The sequence below is a fragment of the Vanessa cardui genome, chromosome 12 (assembly GCF_905220365.1).
Source record: "Vanessa cardui chromosome 12, ilVanCard2.1, whole genome shotgun sequence".
NCBI classification, from domain to species: domain Eukaryota; kingdom Metazoa; phylum Arthropoda; class Insecta; order Lepidoptera; family Nymphalidae; genus Vanessa; species Vanessa cardui.
In genome coordinates this window covers 166,131-186,735 of record NC_061134.1, presented here as the reverse complement: position 1 = coordinate 186,735, position 20,605 = coordinate 166,131, and positions in this window count along the sequence as shown.

Here is a 20,605-nt window from a genome sequence, read left to right as displayed (position 1 = left end):
TAATCGATTCTCTCTAATACTTTCGATTCATTCTATTATTTGATTAAATAAAATTATAAACTACTAAGTTTGGCATGAAGATTCCATGGTGTAGATACCGTCTAGAAACTCAGAAGTTACTTTTTTGCTATTTTCAGTTAATAAGCTAATTTTGTAACATGTGATTGAATTTAAATAATTGGCAAAGTTAAAAGTATTTGAAAAATTGTGTTATATATTCGTAAGCGACCACCTCCTCAGAGATGAAGAGATCATGATATATGAGTGGCGTGTTGGAATATGAGCCTAAACTTTTCACTGAAGGTCCTTTCTAGATATAGAACTCTCGTTGTTACTTGCAATACAGAATAATTTATTGATAACGACGTAGTTTTAAAATTCCGACGTTCATTACTCATAAAATTATATCGTTAATTAAAGTCAACTTGCGAGATAACAACTTCTACCCAAAGATAACTTGGAAAAAGAGTTACCTAAAAAAGGTGACCTCGAAACCGACACGGCTATCAAAGTATCTATACTTTTATAAGGGAGAAACTTTAACAAAATTAGAATCATATGAAGAATATGATTCTAATTAGGATAACTTTATTTTGCACTATTTTGATATTGTATAGATGGATTAACAAGGGTTACTTACGGACGCTTATCCGCTTTTTAGTGAATCTTTACAAATCTGTTAATTTACATCAAATTGTATGAAATTGACATACCGAATTTAAATTACAGTAATATTTTCTGGTGCTACTGGTTGTGGTGGAATTATTATATAATAAATAATATTAAAAAAATTGTTTTCTTTTTCTGTCGTAAACGGCTTTTGCAAAAAAGGAAAAGACTCCTTTTTTGCATGTATGTATGTATGTGTATACTCTCAATATTTTTTTACATAAATTAAATAGGACATCTAATTGTAAGTGGTCACCACCACCCATAGACATTGCCTTTATTAGAAATATTACGCATTCCTTACATCACCAACGCGCCACCAACTATTCGCTCCTTCACCCTTCGAACTGAAACACAACAACTTTTACTTGGTGGTAGGGCTTTGTGCAAGCCCGTCTGGGAAGGTACCACCCACTCATCAGTTATTCTACCGCCAAACAACAGTACTCAGTATTGTTGTGTTCCGGTCTGAAGGGTGAGTGAGCCAGTGTAACTACAGGCACAAGGGACATAACATCTTAGTTCCCAAGGTTGGTGGCACATTGACGATGTAAGGAATAGTTAATAATTCTTACAACGTTAATGTCTATGGGCGATGGTGACCACTTACCATCAGGTGGCCCATATGCTCGTCCGCCAACCTATACCATAAAAAAAAAAAAAAAAAGAACAATGCTGGGTACTGCGGTTTGGCGGTAGAACATCTGATGAGTGGGTGGTACCCAGACAGGCTTGCACAAATCCCTGCCACCAAGTAAGTAAGCGAACTGGGACATCTGATGATAGTGTTTTAATACTTGAAATTTCCGCTCAATCGGTTAAAGGTATCGGCGTCTGCATTGTGAGTTCAATAAAAGCCAAAGCCAATACCGTAGTTTGATCTGAATCCTGGAACACACAAGTATTTCGACGTAATTATATTGTATAGGACAGTCAAAATACTGCTTGATTCTTTTTAATGATTTTTTTTATATTGTAATAAAATACTGATCTTAATGCAACAGTAAAGGATGACTTTCAGAAGATAGTTTTTATTTGTTCAATACAATTCTGCGTAGGCGCTTTGAGGAGAAGGTTTTGGAACATATTCCACCACGCTGTTCCAATGCGGGTTGGTGGAATACACATGTGGCAGAATTTCTATTAAATTTGTCTCATGCAGGTTTCCTCACGATGTTTTCCTTCATCGCTGAGCACGAGATAATTATAAAGACAAATTAAGCACCGCTGATTCATATATCAGCGGTGCTTGCCTGGGTTTGAACCCGCAATCATCGGTTAAGAGGCACGCGTTCTAACCACTGGGCCATCTCGACGACTGAGGTCGTCATAATGACAATATTTTTTCAACATTTTTTTAAATATACAAAATTGAAGTCAGAGTTAAAACAGAATTTCAAAACTGTTGAAGTGCGAGAAACGTTGCCTTAATTCTTGGCTCAAATAGTATGATAATTTCCAGTCACTTGGTAGGTCTGTTTATCCACAACATACGATAAGCTGAACAGTGCTATCGCACAGTACGGGCGAGTAGTAAAACTAGTTTTCTTATAAAGTACGAAAAGTAAGTAAGCCTTTAAGCAGTGGCGGATTTAGTAATAAGCTAAGTAGGCTGGAGCCTAGGGCGCCAGATTTAGAGGGGCGGCAAATTTAGTCAAATTTGTTATTATCTTAGAGAAATTAAAAAAAACTTATAATTATATGTATAAGCATTACGTCCGCAATCCGTATACTCGTCACTATATAGCGGTTTGGAAAAATAATCTAGTAACTGACAGAAATATCACCTAGTTTATAATCGTACTAATAACGGGAAAAAACTGACGTAATGAGGACGATAGAACACAAATCATAAATGTTGCAAAAGAAGTAGGGGCGGCAAAAATTGCCTACTAGCCTACTAGCGGCAGATTTGTAAATCTGCCACTGCCTTTAAGTCTATTTCTCTCTCACTCCAATCGTAGAGGATTTCTATCGTATCGAAATTCAATCTGTATTTATGCACATAAAAGCCTTACTCAGATCTTTTACTTTGATTTTGTTTAAATGAAAAGGTGATTATCCTTGGCATCAATGAACTAAGTGTATAAATAACAATGTTACGTACATACATGTCGAATTTATTTTTGAAGTCGGTTAATAAAACAAAACAATTTAGTGGCGAACTACCGAGTTTAAGTTTGAAATATTCGGTTAACGCAATGGTTAACCAATGACGGGCACCTTATTTCTATCAAACGTCTTGTCATATATTATAACGGAGAACTTTCAGTGTGAGCGAGTCTTTCAGCTTGTCTCTCAGTAGTAAACTTAGTTACGGCTTTAATTAGATTTGAGCGACATTTAACGCCCGACGCATATGTTATAGCAGTTCTTGTAACTCGAAAGCTGAGCACAAATATCTAGAATCGCATCGTGAATTATTTCAAACGAAATAATTTTCATAATTATATTTTGATTATAATATTGATGAGCCAAGACGGTCCAGAGGTTAGAGCGCGTACATGTTAACCGATGATTACGGGTTCAAGCCCAGTCAAGCAACACTGAATTTTTATGTGCTTAATTTGTGTTTATAATTCACCTCGAGTTAAAAGTTCGTGAGGTGTGCATGTGTCTAATTTCAACGAAATTCTGCGACATGTGAATCTACCATCACGCAATGGAGCTGCGTAGTGGAATATGCTCCGAACCTTCTCCTCAACGGGAGAGGAGGCCTTAGCGCAAGAGTGGGTAAGTTTATAGGCTGCTACAATACTATAATGAGATCCTGCTTTCACGCGTGTTACTTATTGTGGATGTTGACGATGAAATATTATTGAGTGTCAAATTATTTATCTCTTAATACATACATTGTAGGCTTATTTCATTATAGCCTCTGTCTTTTTGTGGTGATAATAATTATTTTTTTATGGTATAGGTTGGCGGACGAGCTGTCACCTGATGGAAAGTGATCACCATCACCCATAGACAATGACGCAGTAAGGAATATTAACTATTTCTTACATCGTCAATGTGCCAACCTTGGGAACTAAGATGACATAGGGACATACCTAGTGCCTGTAGTTACACTGGCTCACCCTTCAAACCGGAACACAACAATACTGCGTACTGTTGTTTGGCGGTAGAATAACTGATGAGTGGGTTGTACCTACCCAGGCGGGCTTGCACAAAGTCCTACCACACTTAAATACAAATACTTAATGTAAAAGGTATTACGTAAGTAGGTAAACAAGTTTGAGCACAAAATAGAATGCGCAGGGAGATGTTAGACCTTCATAATATCTTAACTAGATTCGAACTAGACTTAGTTACCTCATAACTAGATTATTTGTATCAGGTAGTGTGCCGCCGGCCACCTGAGCTCCACAACAAGCACCAGTAACTTCAATAAAACAGAATCTTATGTAAAAGTAATAAATATTTATTGTAATCATTCTTTCGTTGAAATTCGCCTGTGATTTATCGAATAATTTATCATCATTTTTTATTGGATTGCATTTCATTTATGAAAACAAATATTATATTATAATAAAACAAAAACAAGTAACTTTGTCATTAACAATTGTTACTTACTTAATTATTTATGTCTATGTTAATTTAGATTGTGGGTTTAAATACTCTACTTCTATAACACCTTTAAAATTAAATTGATCTTGTAGCCTCGACCGCACGTGACATTGGCGAAATAATCACAACAAAAACAAAATTTTTAAAATAAAACCCAATGAGAAAAAAAAATGTTGTACTTGAACATATGATTTATTTTACATGTAAAGTTGATTGGTGCTAAATGTAAATCTCTTAAGTAAAGTTCCTTATTGCATTTCAATTTTAATTAAAGTAATTATATGTTAGATAATACACATAAAGAATGTAGGTAATTTAATGGAGTCTGTTAATACACAATACCCATAACGGAGAATAATTGACTCAAAGTGGATATTATTGACAAATGGTAGCTGATTCTATATATATATTTTTTAATTGGAGAGATCAATATCTTTACACACTTCGAAAGATGTACTTACTTTAAGAATATCCACCAAAATATTTCTATAACATATATCTCCATTCAAATGGAAATTGACTAGAATAACAGATTAGGTTCCTGGTGAACATGGTGTTCTTAGAGTAGTCAATGAAAGAATTTTTCAGGTACATGTCCCGTTGTAAAGATTTGTAGGTTGCTCAACAATTAACTAATTATTTTATACATTAAATTAGTGTCATGTATGTATGTTTTGTGGCAGAATTTCTATGAAATTTGTCACATGCAGGTTTCCTCACGATGTTTTCCTTCACCGCTGAGCACGAGATGAATTATATAAACAAATTAAGCACATGAATCAGCGGTGCTTGTCTGGGTTTGAACCCGCAATCATCGGTTAAGATGAAGAACCACTGGGCCATCTCGACTCGCTGAAATTCTGCCACATGTGTATTCCACCAACCCGCATTGGAACAGCGTGGTGGAATATGTTCCAAACCTTCTCCTAAAAGGGAAAGGAGGCCTTTAGCCCAGCAGTGGGAATTTACAGGCTGTTGTTGTTGTTGTTGTATGTATGTTTTATATATAATAATAAGAATTGCTATACTTATATTCTTATTATATAAGTACTTGAATTTAAAAGTTATTAGTTGTATGTAGTGGTTATCTAGGACTCCGGGATAAGCTTAGAGTATAATAATATTATTTACTACTATCAAACAAACACAACTCACAAAAAACAAATTGCGATCGGCATTTGGCAAATTAAGTTTAATTGATAAGCCTTTAGTGGAACGTAACCCGAATTTATAGCAAGGGAGATTTCCCCGTCATATTCTCAACTATTTATAAGCAATACTTTAGTTAATATAAAATAATTTTTAGTTTGTAAACTTTTACCTGAAATTTAACGAAGCTACTTGTGGGAATTAATTAAATAATAAAATGATCCAACCTCTAATAATTGAATTACATCGAACCGCGCTCCGATAATTTTAAGCAAAGCAATATCAAATGAGACGTCGCAAATTAAATTTCATCAAAATTAACTTGACTGGAGCCTCTCATTGTTAAAAAATATTATATAAGTGTATGATGTAACATTAAATACCTACTTTATTTTGTAATATTGTAAGCCGTTTCAAGTTCATTTTACCGATAAGGCTGTGCCAGCCCATCTGTCTATAGACATTCACGCATCAATAAGTCTACCGGTAGGTATTAATACTCGGTACTTGCTGTGTTCTGATTTGTTGGGTGATGAAACAGCGTTATCTTAGGCACTCATTATAGTTGTAAAATTTAGCAGTGGGCGCGGCTGGTCTTAATATAAATACCACTACTACACACCCGTACTACCAACTAGCTACAATTAATAGTGATAATTATGTTTGACAGTGTTTACAAATGTCATCATTGAAATTTTAATCAAAATCGGAGTAATTATTATCAGAAGGACATAGCATCTTTAAGCCTTTTGGTTACACAATCAGTGTATGGCGTATAATTCCAGTTACAACCCCTTCATACATTAGGATTATATGCCATTATGTTACACAGTATTAACTGTATTAATATATTTTGATTTAAATTACTTTGTTTAGTAGTGTTTTCACGTAACTATCTCGAGCACACAAGTGGGGTGCGGTAAGAGGGCGAGGGATACAAAGCACATAAAGCACTTTCCAGCTCCGAGGAGACACTTGAGCATTTGCGGCTTCTATATCGTTATCCCGTGTGTCTTCCTAAGAATGATCTTCGAGCATGATTACCAAGAGAAGCCCATCAGAGCATACGTGATTATTTTTATAGAAATATAGTTACGTAAACAAAACGGTAACATTATTTTTAACAAACATTATTACATAACATTATTGGTAACAAAAACTTTCTGTTCACGAAAATCTAATATATCTTTATTATAGAGTTTATAATAAAAATCTGCAATTATCTTCATATTTGATAAATATAATTTCGCGCAATAATGACTACTCAAAACTTATTATTTATTTGCTAACACCATGTTTTGAATGTTCCGAATTGTATTTATTTTCCTAATTAAACAATAATTACGTTCATCATGAGTTTTATCGGATGAGGTAAAGTTGAATTTGAATATAGATTGAAACATATTTTTGGGGTACATATACGTAAAATCAAAGATTTTACCCACAATTACTTCTGATAAATGAATCCACAAACATTTAGATAATTCACTATCGCGTTCCTAAATGATCGGAAACACCAAATTTGGAGCGAAGTCCCTCGCCCAACAGCTTGCGGTACTGAGATAACTTCCTCAATACCTACCCGTGGAATTCCAATCTACGCAGTTATTGATTCTGCAAGTCCCGAGGGTAGAGGTCAAAATTCTATTGCAACGTTGACTTAGCTTTCAATCAAGTTGGGTTTTTGTAAACGGAAGTATTTTTTACGCTTTATTCCACTATAAAAATGAAGATGTTTTCATTAAGCATGACAACATTTTAATGCGACATTAAGTAATTGTTCTTCTTTGGACCTCAATTGATTTTAAATTAGGTATTTTAGGAAGTTACATTTTAAAACTAAAACGCCATTCTGCAATTACAAGTTACTTTGAAACATGGCCGAAAGATTGTTTTTTTTGAGTTTGTTATACTTTTCAACTGGCCTTGAATCAAAATTGTGGTTCAAATGAGATATACGGAAATGATTTAGTATGATATATAATAGAGTTGATTCATTTGTAACAAAATCTTTCAAAAAAAAAATTATCAAATACGTGCCATTTTAAAGCTTATTCTCAAACACTAGGTGCGGTTTAGCCGATATCCGATGTGTAAGTTTATATTTATTTATTAATATTGCTAGTAACGCTTCTCTTTTACAGTATTATTATAAAAATATATTCTAGCAATTATTACTAGGCAGCATCTGTCAATATTCCTAAAGTTTTTTATAACATTCAAAAAGTGTAATAAAATCTATTTAAAAGAAAGAAAAAATCACAAACAATGATGAAAAAATGAACTGGCTTTTATTACTGCCTATTAAACAAAACATTTGATTAACTTCAAAAATAATGTTCATCACTTTCCTCAACCACAAGTTGTCTCGGATTTCCTTCGCGGAATTTATGGCTATAACAATAAATGAAGACAGTTCGGTCTGTCTGTAAATGATTGAAGTCCTAAAAATGATTGTTTAACAAAAAATAATTGAATAATATGTTTGTATATATCTTTCCTACAAGTCCTACATAATATTTCTAGTTATTTTCACATATGTAATACCTAGAAATATTAGTAATTTATATATTTAGTATTGTTATATATATATGTAGTTCATCTACAGTCCTTTATCGATTTTATTTTTAAATCACGTGGTATGCGCCGCAAGATTTTTCAAGGTTTCCTTATTATCTTACATATTATGTAAAATGTACATCTTACATATTATATATACTGCAATGTCAGACTTTTCACATAGAGTGCTACGGTCTTAATATCAGGACTGTTAGTTACATATTTCACATCGTCACTAAGCTCACGCCTGACACGAAGTATTTTTTTAATGTTATTTACGGATGCTCTATACTTTTATTCCTCTTTAATTTAATAAAACAGATAGCAAGTATCTTATATCTCTCATATTAATGAGCACTCCATTTTTAAATCGAATGCCAGTTTTTAAATCTTTTTATCACATATACATCTAGCTAATTTTTTCAACGTCCTTTTTACTATAAATATCATGTATAAATCACATTATATTTAATTTTTATTTCAAGTGACGTCACGCTTACAAAACACGTGATGAAACATGAAACAATGAAAGCGTTAAGCGTGATTGTATATCGAGTTATTGTAGTAAAAATACAAATACATAACGTTTGGTATACTTTTGGGGTTTGACAGCGGCATGTGGCACTAGTCAATAAAGCGACGCGAAGCTGACTTGTATTTTTGCTGGCGTACAGAATCAGGTTCCTGGATGGTATTCGGCCTTGGTCAATAAATAATCATCTCTGCTATGTATCGAAATTTTCCAGAATGACCTTAGTAGCCGCCATTTGTGCCCTTTTCGCCGATATCATTGGTATAAAATTCAAGCCACTGCAAAGTAAGCAAAAATACCTCATTAGTCCAAATCCTTAAACTTAAAAGAACAACTAACAGATTTTTATTATGGTTGATCATAAATAGGACAAATATATAAAGGAAGATTATGAAGTTTCTTCGTGATTAAAACCTCAATAATGTTAATAAGATGTACAAATTAGAGCGCGAATATTTCAACGGTTTATATAATTGAAACGAAATAAGGTAATCGTGGAAATCTCTTCTTAATTAAATTGCAGAGATTAATGAATAGAAAACCCTATGAACGAATAATAAATCTCAAGGCGGTGGTTTGAAAGAGCTGATAATCTAATCTGCTAAAAATAGAATCCGCTTAATTTCTCTGACCCAGTTTTCAGTCGGGAGGAGAACAAACGTGTAATCATTTAATACCTTACTAATTACTGTTGTCAGATATCATCGAGGTTTTTAAATAACTGGTTGTAACTAGTCTTATTTTTTATTTTATGTTATTTTATTTTTTTGTTATTGGATTTTCGTCTCCTCTAGAGTCCTTTATCCAGCTAAGGAATATAGGAACATTGGTAGGGTTTTACACGTTGCACACTGCGTTGGTGGCGAATTATGATGGTATTTTTTTTATGGTATAGGTTGGCGGACGAGCATATGGGCCACCTGATGGTAAGTGGTCACCATCGCCCATAGACAATGACGCTGTACGAAATATTAACTATTCCTTACATCGTCAATGTGCCACTAACCTTGGGAACTAAGATGTTATGTCCCTTGTGCCTGTAGTTACACTGACTCACTCACCCTTCAGACCGGAACACAACAATACTGAGTATTGTTATTTGGCGGTAGAATAACTGATGAGTGGGTGGTACCTACCCAGACGGGCTTGCACAAAGCCCTACCACCAAGTAAGTAAGTATTTTAAAATCATATGCTTTATCTTACGTATAAACTTACCTTTTTATAATATTTGTAAAATATAGCGCAATGTATAACATTTATGAACCTCTTGGTGATTTAAATATAAAAATAAATAAAAAAGTTTTTAAATAATAATGTAATAAGAATATTAAAATCGAAAAGCAAAAGATAAATTTGATGATATATTAAATATAGTAACAATAACTCAACGCGAATAAACACAGCGTGCTCTCTACGTCTCATTAACATCTGTAATTTAAAGTATGTTTCGCTTCCAGATAATTTATGACCCAATGTTTAACAGAGATGTTCCGGTATTTTAAATTCGTAGCGCATTATTTTTCAGTTAGCATACGAAGCGGATTCCAATCTTCTTATCTTGTTTTTTCATCGTGAGTACAAAGTAATATTTTTTCCGAGATTTAATAAATTGACTCGGCGAGTAAAGCTTACGCAATGAAATAAACATGTCTGTTTATTAAAATGAATAATAGCCTGGAGAGGCACGGGAAGGAACGGGGATATGAAGGCTGGATTTACTAGAGATGGATAAGGATATACGTAAAATGTTACAAATGAAAATGAACTGTGCGTTATTATCTTATAATATATTCAAATTAGCGCTCAAAAAGCACTCTGTGTTTGTGCGCTTATTCGATATAAACGTATATTTGTTGTTGGCACTTAAAACTTGGAGATTACTATAATAGCACTGCTAACGTACAATTGAAGGCGCGCGTATAATATCAGTGAGACAGTTGCTATATTATTATTGTTCTACAATCATCATATCCGATGGCCATCAAAGGAATTAAGGTGCTCTTATGAATTTATACATTTATGATATAAAAGCCTTGATTAGAAAGTCAAAAGCATTATCACCGGCCCAAATATATCGAAAAGGGATTTAAAGCGGTTTAGTTAGTGTAAGAATCGAAAGTAAGTTTTGAAAGAGAGAACAAGCCTTAGATTGAAACTGATACGGGTAATGGTTGCCATTCTTCAGCTGAAAAAAATAATGTAATTATGCAGTCTGAATATATTTATATCACTTTTGCATCCATTAATTACAGAACATAATACAGTTATCCGATGACCTGTCGGTGCGCTGTGTAAATTAAATTTCAGTGATTACTTATGTATGATGGAAAAATTAACTTCTCTGTAAACATAATTTATACGAGTGTTCGACTGTAATTGTGCAACAAATAATACAATATTCGAATGTAAACATCACACTACATACAATACGACACCGGGGAAGCATTGCGGCTAAACCGATGGTACGGAACTTTAATATTTTTGGTTAAAGTTTCAGAATCTAGGACAAATAGGTCCGCTGTTGCATGTGATGTAGCTTCTTATGCCGATGTGATCGTATCATATAGTATCAGGCCATCGAGAGAATTAAAAATTCTGGAAATTGTATAATGTCCTGCCTGATACATTCACGCCCATGGCAGCATTCACTGGTCCAATAGTTTCTTACTAATACTCAACTTCAATATTCTAGTATAAGACAATGTAGCCACTTTTTAATTTTCCTTTAAGATACTTGGTTCGGAAATTGTCTTTCTCCGGATATCGACAAGAATCTACGAATCGGTGCGCAAAGATCTTTACAATGCGAGTACTTAAATGGTACATCTTCTGCCTATTTTGCAATTGTTTGGAGAAACATTAAAATGAAATATTCCGTTTACTTTAGATTTAAGACTTAGATTTAGGAAAATTTGTTTTATGCTGATTCCCTTTTTTAGTGGTAATTGTTAAAACTTTAAAAATATATACGGACGAGATTGTCTTATTCTCGTCCGTATATATTTACGTATATATTCCTCTTTTTTTAAATTAATTACAAATAATATGAATTATATTTTATAGCTTAGATTATATTCGGTAGATTATTTTATTTACTTTGGAATATTACTCAATACAACACTAAGGGGATTTTGATATTTTTGCAGATATAGTTTTCTTTTTATTGATACGTCATCAATACGCGCCAACTGTGATGCAACCGTAACAATATCGCCTACCTCTGTCGCCTTATAAACGAGTGCGCGACGAAACGTTGCGCCCAACGGACCAGTGACATTTTTCCCCCATTAACGGGCACTGCGTCTGTGAGCTTCTCGGTAACGCTCAATCGAGCAATGTCAACCTCTTATTTCCACCTGAAGCAAATACAATTATGATGCGGCGCGTACACGCGCACACGGTCTTGTAGATTAGAGAGCAATAGATGCGTAATTAGGGACATTTTGAATTTTTCTGCAATGCTTACTTACGTTAAAGCTAATTAACCGATACAAGAAAGGTCTATCTGTCACGAGTATTGTTATGATGCAACCACGCATGTTTATCAGGCGGCTGCACTCGTTCCCTTCCGACAATGTTTATACTATAGCGCTTGGAGTCGCCGTATTGCGAACATCCCTGTTCGTGGTGTAGCAGAATGATGTCGCAGCCGGCTGCACCGAGCATGTAGCACACAATATAACAATGAAACATGGTCCCAGTCCCAATAACGGCCCTGTGTTACTGATACAAAGTAAGCCTCATTGATAGAAAATGCTTTTAAATTGGATCAAATGTAAATTAGGTACTCTACAATATAAAATTTGACATTCCAGTCGTAAAAGACCGAGCATCGATAATCTTCTAAAGAGGTTTGTCAGTTTTCAGATTAAAAATTTATACCTTATTTACTAAAAACTTTTAACTATTCAAATGTTTTGAATATGAAATATAACCGCATTCAACAAAGCAAACAAAATAAATGTAAACTTAATTATAATTAAATAATTAATTACAATGATTAGGTATAACCATCGTATCACATCACATATTATTGAAATCTACAATAGCTGTCAAAAGCTAAACAACATTTTATTGGGCATGTTTTTGTTTAATAAATAAACTTCTAATTATTCTCATGTATCCAAAACATCGCCTGTGTTGGTCATAAAGTAGCGCGTTTATGTGAAACATAAGAGCACTGAATTCACAAATATCACCATGTTGATACGACATTAAATGAACATTGGTATCGCCTCGTTTTCTAATTAATTAGCGCGGGCGGGCGCACCCAAAAGATATAACTCAGTGTGATTATTTAGTTGTTAACTGATTGCTTCTATTCCATTCGGGAGTTTTATAGTTTTGGCTCGCTCGCGTGTGCTTGACTTTATTTATGACTAACGATCCGCCCCGGCTATGCACGGGTGCGAGGCTGATACTAAATGAACTACAGAATGTATAAAAACGTTCACAGCTTTTTATCTTATAAGACAATACAAGCACTATGTTCCTGCGTTTTAAATCTGTGTAATCTTCTTCCTCAGCCAGCGTTTGCAATGTAAGTGCAAAAAATGTGTTTATTTACTTAATCTCTTTAGAAACTTCTAAAATATAATCATTGTTTCTCCATTGTATTGTGCATGTATATAAGACTTCCTCTTGAATCAATCTATCCATTGAAAAAAACAGAGAGACAGCGGTAAGCGACTATATTTTATAATGTGTAAACATGATACGCGTATTATTATAAAGAACAATATGAGAAAGTACATGTTTCCTACTTTATGTTGATATGAATTTGAACTGTCTTATTATTACGGCGCTCATTACAGGCTTATAGGCTACACACCTGGACTCGGTTTACTTCAAATCCATATGATATAAAGGTACAAGATTAGGTATTTGTGTCAATTAATTTTCACTACACATTTGAACCTATCGGTTAGGTTGTGTTAACAATTCCGTTCTCTTCGTAATGCCTAAATTATCTTTATTTGCGTCGAAATGCCGTCCTATACTGATTATAAAAGCGATAGAACAAGAGTGCACTTGTAATACTCACATCCACTGCGCCATTAGGCAATCTCCTTAAGATAGTCTAACGTGACTTAAATCGGTCCAGAGCTGTTATTATTTTAAACAATATTGAACAAAGGTTTAGACGAGTATCCGCTACTCTTCCCGGAACACTCGCCTGCAACTGCTGAAGTTTCAAGTTTAGCAAAATAAAAAACAAACGTATATACATATTTCGTAGATTTCAGATAAATAATATGATCTATATTTAAGATAAAAAAATATCTTTTCATTTAAATGAGATAGAACAAAAGTGTATTATATTAATAGGAGCATATTATTTTATACAGTCAAATGGTCGCCGCAGCGATAAGCGGTTTGCGAAGGAAACCCCCTATCGATTAGAAATCTTAGTGGGAGGTGTGATTCTGTGGCGGGCGAGGGGGTGGCTCATGAATACTGTAGTGGCTCAGAGCAGTAATTAGAGATTCTAATCCATTTCAAAGTGTTCTGGCTTTTTTTATTTTCCTTAATTTCTTGTCCCTTAATTTCAATTACCGACTTTTATCGTTCGTAAAGCGGAGTGCCGGCGTTATTGCACACTTGTTTTATTTATCTCTTCTTAATAACGTTTACGTTTGTTTATGTGTATTTGTTTTTACCTGAATAAGGTAGTCTAACTATTACAGATATTCAAATGTATATTTTGTAGACCCAGCTTCAGATAAACAGGAACATCAAATAATTAATAATATATAATATAGTTTACAATGTTTATTTTTACAGTTTTTTGTACAGTCATCCATTATCTTCTGTAATTAAACCCAGATTAACAATTTGCATGTCAAATTCAATAATAGTCTATTTCTACCTTTATTTATAAAAATGTTAAACCAAAAAGTATCCATTACATTTATATAATTCTGTGACTGAATATAACTCAACAGCTTGAAGTTATACAACCTTTCATGATTATTTATAAATATTATATTTAAAACACTTTATACGCTTACAATAGTGTGTATGTGGATATTATTACTATCTCCATGCAGGATCAGACACATTTCCTCAAGATGTTTTCCTTCATCATCGAGCATAAATTAAATTATAAACAAAGACAATCTGTCCTAAATACGGTATGTAGCAAAGTTAAATATAAATACGTCACAGAGACGTATTATTAATTTGTTTGTCTTAGCATTCAAATCATCAAGGACATGTTTGTGAAGTCTGTTTGTTGTACTAATTCTATTGGTTGTACCGACTACCGGTCTGGGCCGCGACTTCGGAGGCGTATTAGGGTGAGGCTGGTGTGAGGTACCTAGGTTTACCCTTTGTTGTACCCCTTGCAACATGTATGCAATTTCATGACGGTTTGTTGAGTGCAATACAAGAAATCGCAATAAACAAACAAATTAACAAACTCTTAATATTTGGAGGTGTGATGCAATTAAGTAATAAATAAAGATATTAAAATAATGAAAAGCAGTTGTTTCCATTAATTTAAATTTTTTAATTGAATCATGATAATCTGATGTTGATGCTGGAAACCGGAGCGGGGAGTAATCCGTTGAAACATTATTCAATTAAAAATGAATTACATTTATCATTTTATGCCAGTATGGTAAATTTATATTTTGTTCTTGGCGTCGTTTTATTTAAATCGCAGAAAACAGCAATGTAAGCTAATTGAAAGTAATATTAGGAATTCGTATAATCAAGTATGTGTTAAAAATTTGTTAAAGCTTTGTTAAAAGATTGAGAGCTGTTTTTTTTTGTAACTTGTTCTTAAAGTTTACTGATAAATTCATCATACTTGGGTAGTGAAGGATATTCGTGAGTGTAAAATTTTGACACATGTGTATCTATCCGCTTTGGAGGACACGTCACAATAAGCCCTGAGTCTTCGCTCCAAGAGCTGCCCTTGCAGCAGTGGTATATTAGCTGATATAATTATTGGCTCGAGCTCTATATGATTTCCGTAATATATTAGCAATTCAATTATATTTCAATGAGGACAAATCCAATAATCTCGTAGGTGTGGAGCCGTGAAGGCGCCGCTGCGTCATCGGCTTGGCAACTTTTCTTTTAATTTTATATTAAGCGCTCCGACTTTTGTTCATAACGACTACATTGATATTTATTTTGTCTGCACCACTTTATTTTAATATAGATTTTAAAGCATATTTACCTTCCACGGGACCAGTCATATGATTATTACAAAGTATAAAATAAAGCAGCTTACCCAGGGGTAAGCTGCTTTATTTTATACTTTGTATTTATTGACTTAGATGATGTGTATGTGTATTTGATTTAGATTGATTTGATTAGAGAAGGGTTTATATCTATAAATCATGCACAATATATATAGTGATGTCGCAAATAAAGATATTTTTACGCTTACATTGCAAAAGATGGCTGAACTCTACGAAATAGAAAAAAAATAATGAATGTACTTCAGTTTGATACATCTTAAAAAGGTCTTGAAAAAAGTCCGTGACGGTATATTATGTCTATCTCTTAGGGATAAATCACAAAAAAAAAATTCTATCCTTTACTTTTACTAGGATTGTGATTTTTAGCAATACAGCTTTGATCATTATGCAATAAAGTACCTTAAAGACATTGTGCATTTAATATATATCAATAAATAAATGACATACTGTGAAGGGCACTTTACAGTATGTCATTTAAAAGAAATATATTTCCGAAGATATTACAGATTTAAAATGCAGGTTCATAGCGGTTTGTATTGCTAATGACAAAACAAGCGAACGTTGTAGGAAATTCTTTAGCTTATTTAGCATTGTACCTACCCGCGAGAATACGAGACAGGTCTCTAGCCTTATCTATCTTTGCTGTTTTGAACATAAGGTTTAAATTTTTTAAGAAAATATATAAATTGTTAATAATTTATTTCTAATGACATAACACTACAAGCACATATAGAGTACGTTTTAAGTTTTCCACGCAACATATAATAATGTCAATATAAAATCATACCGGCTTCGCGATTCACTGAATTTTCATGATGAATTTTTGTACATATTTAATCGTGATAAAGAAGAACCTCCTGGGGGCGTATCTTATCAAAATGAAATTTTCTTCTCAAAATACATATTATTCGTTGTTTAGAATGACGCAACTGACATTTCTCGGATCTCAAAGGAAAGGAAGTTGATAAGGCATTTTGTTAAGTCAAATCATATATTTTATTCAAGAAGTCTTTTGATAGAACTTTTGAATCGGGACTTTTTCAGTAAATTTAAAGCAGTTCGGAATGTAGATTGTAACGAAATGAAACTCAGAAGCTATTCTTTACTGACAATCATCTTGTATTTAATAATCTATGTCAGATTTTTAAATACAGTCGAATTATAGTCTATCCCACTTGGAAATCAACGAAAACTTTATAGAGTAATTTCACTCTGAGTTACGACTGATTAAACAAAGTGTTAGGTGTGATTTCAGTTTATTAATTTAGTTAAAAGTATTTGAGAACATTTTGTTATTGTTTTCTTATTTTCAAGCGCAATTATTCAAATTTATTTGTTTTTAATAAAACAGAATTAATCTATTATTTACTAAAGATATTCGATAAAGAGGAAAGAAAAGTACAAGAAACTAAATCCATAATAATTGCAAAATTAGAAACAATCGCAACGTGTTGTGGGGAAATTTCATGGATAATGACACCAGCATCGATCTTGATTCAGAACATGACGAGTAGGTAAGAAATTAAGTTAATTAATAGCTTATATACTCTGTACAAATTAAGTAATCATTGTAATTAAGTTTCGTATAAAGATATCTCCGCCCATCGGAATATTTTCGTAAGACGTTGTTAATTTGATTTATCAGGGTTTGTTGGGTACATCTAATATACTTTACAATTTGTTTTACGTTTCAATTTCGTTGCTATTTGAATTAAAAGTAATAAAAAAGTATAAGAGAGTCTGCCTTCATAAATGTTTACGGTCTATATTTATAATCATTTGTTATAATTTTAACTTACCAGCGATAAGGCTTAATTGATTCATATCGTTAATTTACGTGTAGATGTGAGCGTATTGCGTTTATTGGTAGGCAAACGACACAGACTTAGCACAAGCGTTTGTCGTACGTGTCTGTACTAACTCAGACTTGAAGTCTTCGGTAAGACAGTCTATCGGCAAAATGTCTGTACGGATTTTTCATTACCTCCGACATTTAGTTTTGAGGGTGTAGAGTTTTACAAACAATTTTTTGATCAGTATAGTTGCAAACCTTAGTGTGAATAGTTCTAACCAATGATGGATAATACTTCATACAAGAAAATATGTCAATTAAAATTAACAGCAGCTTGCATTGTTATACAAGGAAAAGAAGAAAAAACAAAAAGGGTTATTTGAGTTGAAAAGTAGGTGTTAAAAAAATTTATCAATCAATAATAAGTATTTACTGATCGATAATTTTTCTCCAAATAATAAGCAGATACACATACAGACTTTCAACTTTCATGAATGTCTCCCACTTTTTTATGCCAAGCTTACATATACTTTTCTTTTTTATCTTCGCCGCTTAGTTGTACATTAAATTCTATAGAAGTCTGTGTCTATTGGACCTAACATAAGTCCGATTAACATTAGAAAATATAAATTCTGTTATGGAAAATATAATAAAAAACAAGTTAAAGAAAAATCCTTACTACTTATAAGCGGAGCTTTTTTTTAATAATTTTTGTATATAGTATTATCATCAGAACCGCTCTGTGGTTCTAGTAGCTAGCGAATTCCACTGTGTATCCCGAAGTTCCAGATTCAACCTCTGGGTGAGTGAACATTTATAAGGTTACTTGTCAAGTAATTCTCAATAGCAGTCAGGAGATTGAAAGGTAGAATGGAAATACGGTCAAGACCCCAGCGCGCCCAGCGTCTAAATTTTTTCTTGTAGTGTAATATGTCATTAAATCTATTGTAATTTAATTTATATTAAACCGAAATGATTTCAATCCAGATTAATATAATCAAATACCCCCGTGGATAAACATGCGAGTTTCCATGCAAGCATCTTACACACCTCGGAGAAATTAAACGAGAATAATTTGAAGGCATTTCACGTGTTACCGGATCACACAAACAAGCGCAATTTTATACCTATTCGTAACTTGGGTATTTTGTAAAGACGCTCTGTATAAGGAGACGCAATCATGCATATGAATGGTGATATAGTCCAAGAGCTGACGGTTATTCTTAAGTGTTTAAAGTCTTGTTACAGCTTTGAGTAGCCAGTTTCAATGTAATTCTAACGTAACCTTTTCTACTCTTTCGCCGCATCCTGTTCCGCTTTGTTGGTTGATTGAGCAAGTTCGTCAGTTGGCGTTGCTGAAAGCCATTTAAAGTGCAGTGTATCGAGTACCTTGGGAATAGCAAGCTTTTCAACCGACTTCAATAAGCAGGAGGTTATCAATTCGTCTGTATTTTATTTTTTTATTTTTATGTTTTTTACCTTTTGTAATTTTGTAAAGAACATATTTCTTAAAGTATTCTCGTATTGTTTTTGATAGATATACTATTGGGTTTTCTTGGCTGACACTGGCTCCAAATATAACAATAAATCAAATATAAAAATCGACTTTTAAGTAGTCTAATATTTTTCATTTCGTTTTACCTACGATCACTCTAAAAATATGTTAAATATGCAATTATTTTTATTACTTTTTAGTGCATTTTTACTTGTTTTAAAAAAGTGTTTTGTTTGAAGTCGGTTTTTCTTTGTGTTAAAATTTTATTTATTATGATGAAGACTTAATGCCATCCTTACATGTAACTATAACAGAGACCAGTGATTTACGAGACAGTCATAATAAAAATACATACGGTACAAATCGCAGCTGCGCGAAAACTCGTCACAATGAATTTACCTATGGAATTGAATTTTAGGGTCATTTTTTTGATACCACAAGAGAAATTATATGAACATTGGAATTAGCTCTTAGACTTTTCAGTTGTATGTACGGTGAGATACTCCTAACGATGTTAATTAATAGATGAACGCCGTCAGAATTAATTCCCTTGCATCGAGTTGAAGACTTCCCGTATTGAAGGCAAAGTGAAAAATATATTACATGCTTTTCTTTCTATCTGCCATATTTTACTTTAGAATTCATATTTAATTCAAAAGGGTTTCTTGACGAGCGTCAGACGTCTTCACGAATATTTTAAATGAAGCCACGTTTTATTTGAACAAGGAAAATATTATATGCATATTTTATAAGGTATAATGAAGTTTGTATTTTTTACATGAACTATTTTTTTTTGAGTGGCTTAAAATAATAAAAAATAGTCCCTTCTGCCATCCTCTAATCACTATTTATGCTAAAATCAAATAGTAGAAATCTTGCTGTGTTCGGTCCGTTTAGAAGTGGGAGTGGTTAGTGCAACTACAGACATAATAAATACTTGACGTCTTGGTTCCCAGGGTTGGGGAAGCATTGGCGATGCCAGGGATGATTACATTATTATGATTACAGCGCTGATCTATTGCCGGTGGCGGCGGTGTCCGCTTATTATCGTTATTTTCGGATTTAGCAATGGAAACTATGTTATGGGAAAAATGTTAAATTTCAACAAAGCAATGTCAAGTATTACTATTAGGTGATAGATAAATTGTCGAGTGTGTGGTGCTTACGGAGTGGGCTTTATGATTAAAATGATCTCAATCTTGTTGAGGTCTTTAGGGGTTGGTTGACTGTTTTTAGGTAAAAAAAAAATAGCCTACGTCGTTCTTTGAGGTTCAAGCTTAACACTTAATTTCACCAAATTTGGTCGAATGGTTTGACCGTGCGTAATAACGTAGCTTCGTGTAAGTAACTTCTTATTGAGATGATTTGATTGAAAAAAATGCAAATGGATTTGGATGGAGATTTAAATATACATATTTCTCTTTTTGTTTGTATACAATCGTACGTAATTCAATTTAACCATAATTTATTATAAACTACTTTATATTAATATTAATCGAACGAAGTTTACCCTGAGGCGAATAAAATACATCTTGGCCAAGAAAAACAATACGCGTCGAATATAGAACCTTTTCATTTTTTGAAGTCTGATAAAAAAACTTTCTCTATTGTAAAGTAAATAAA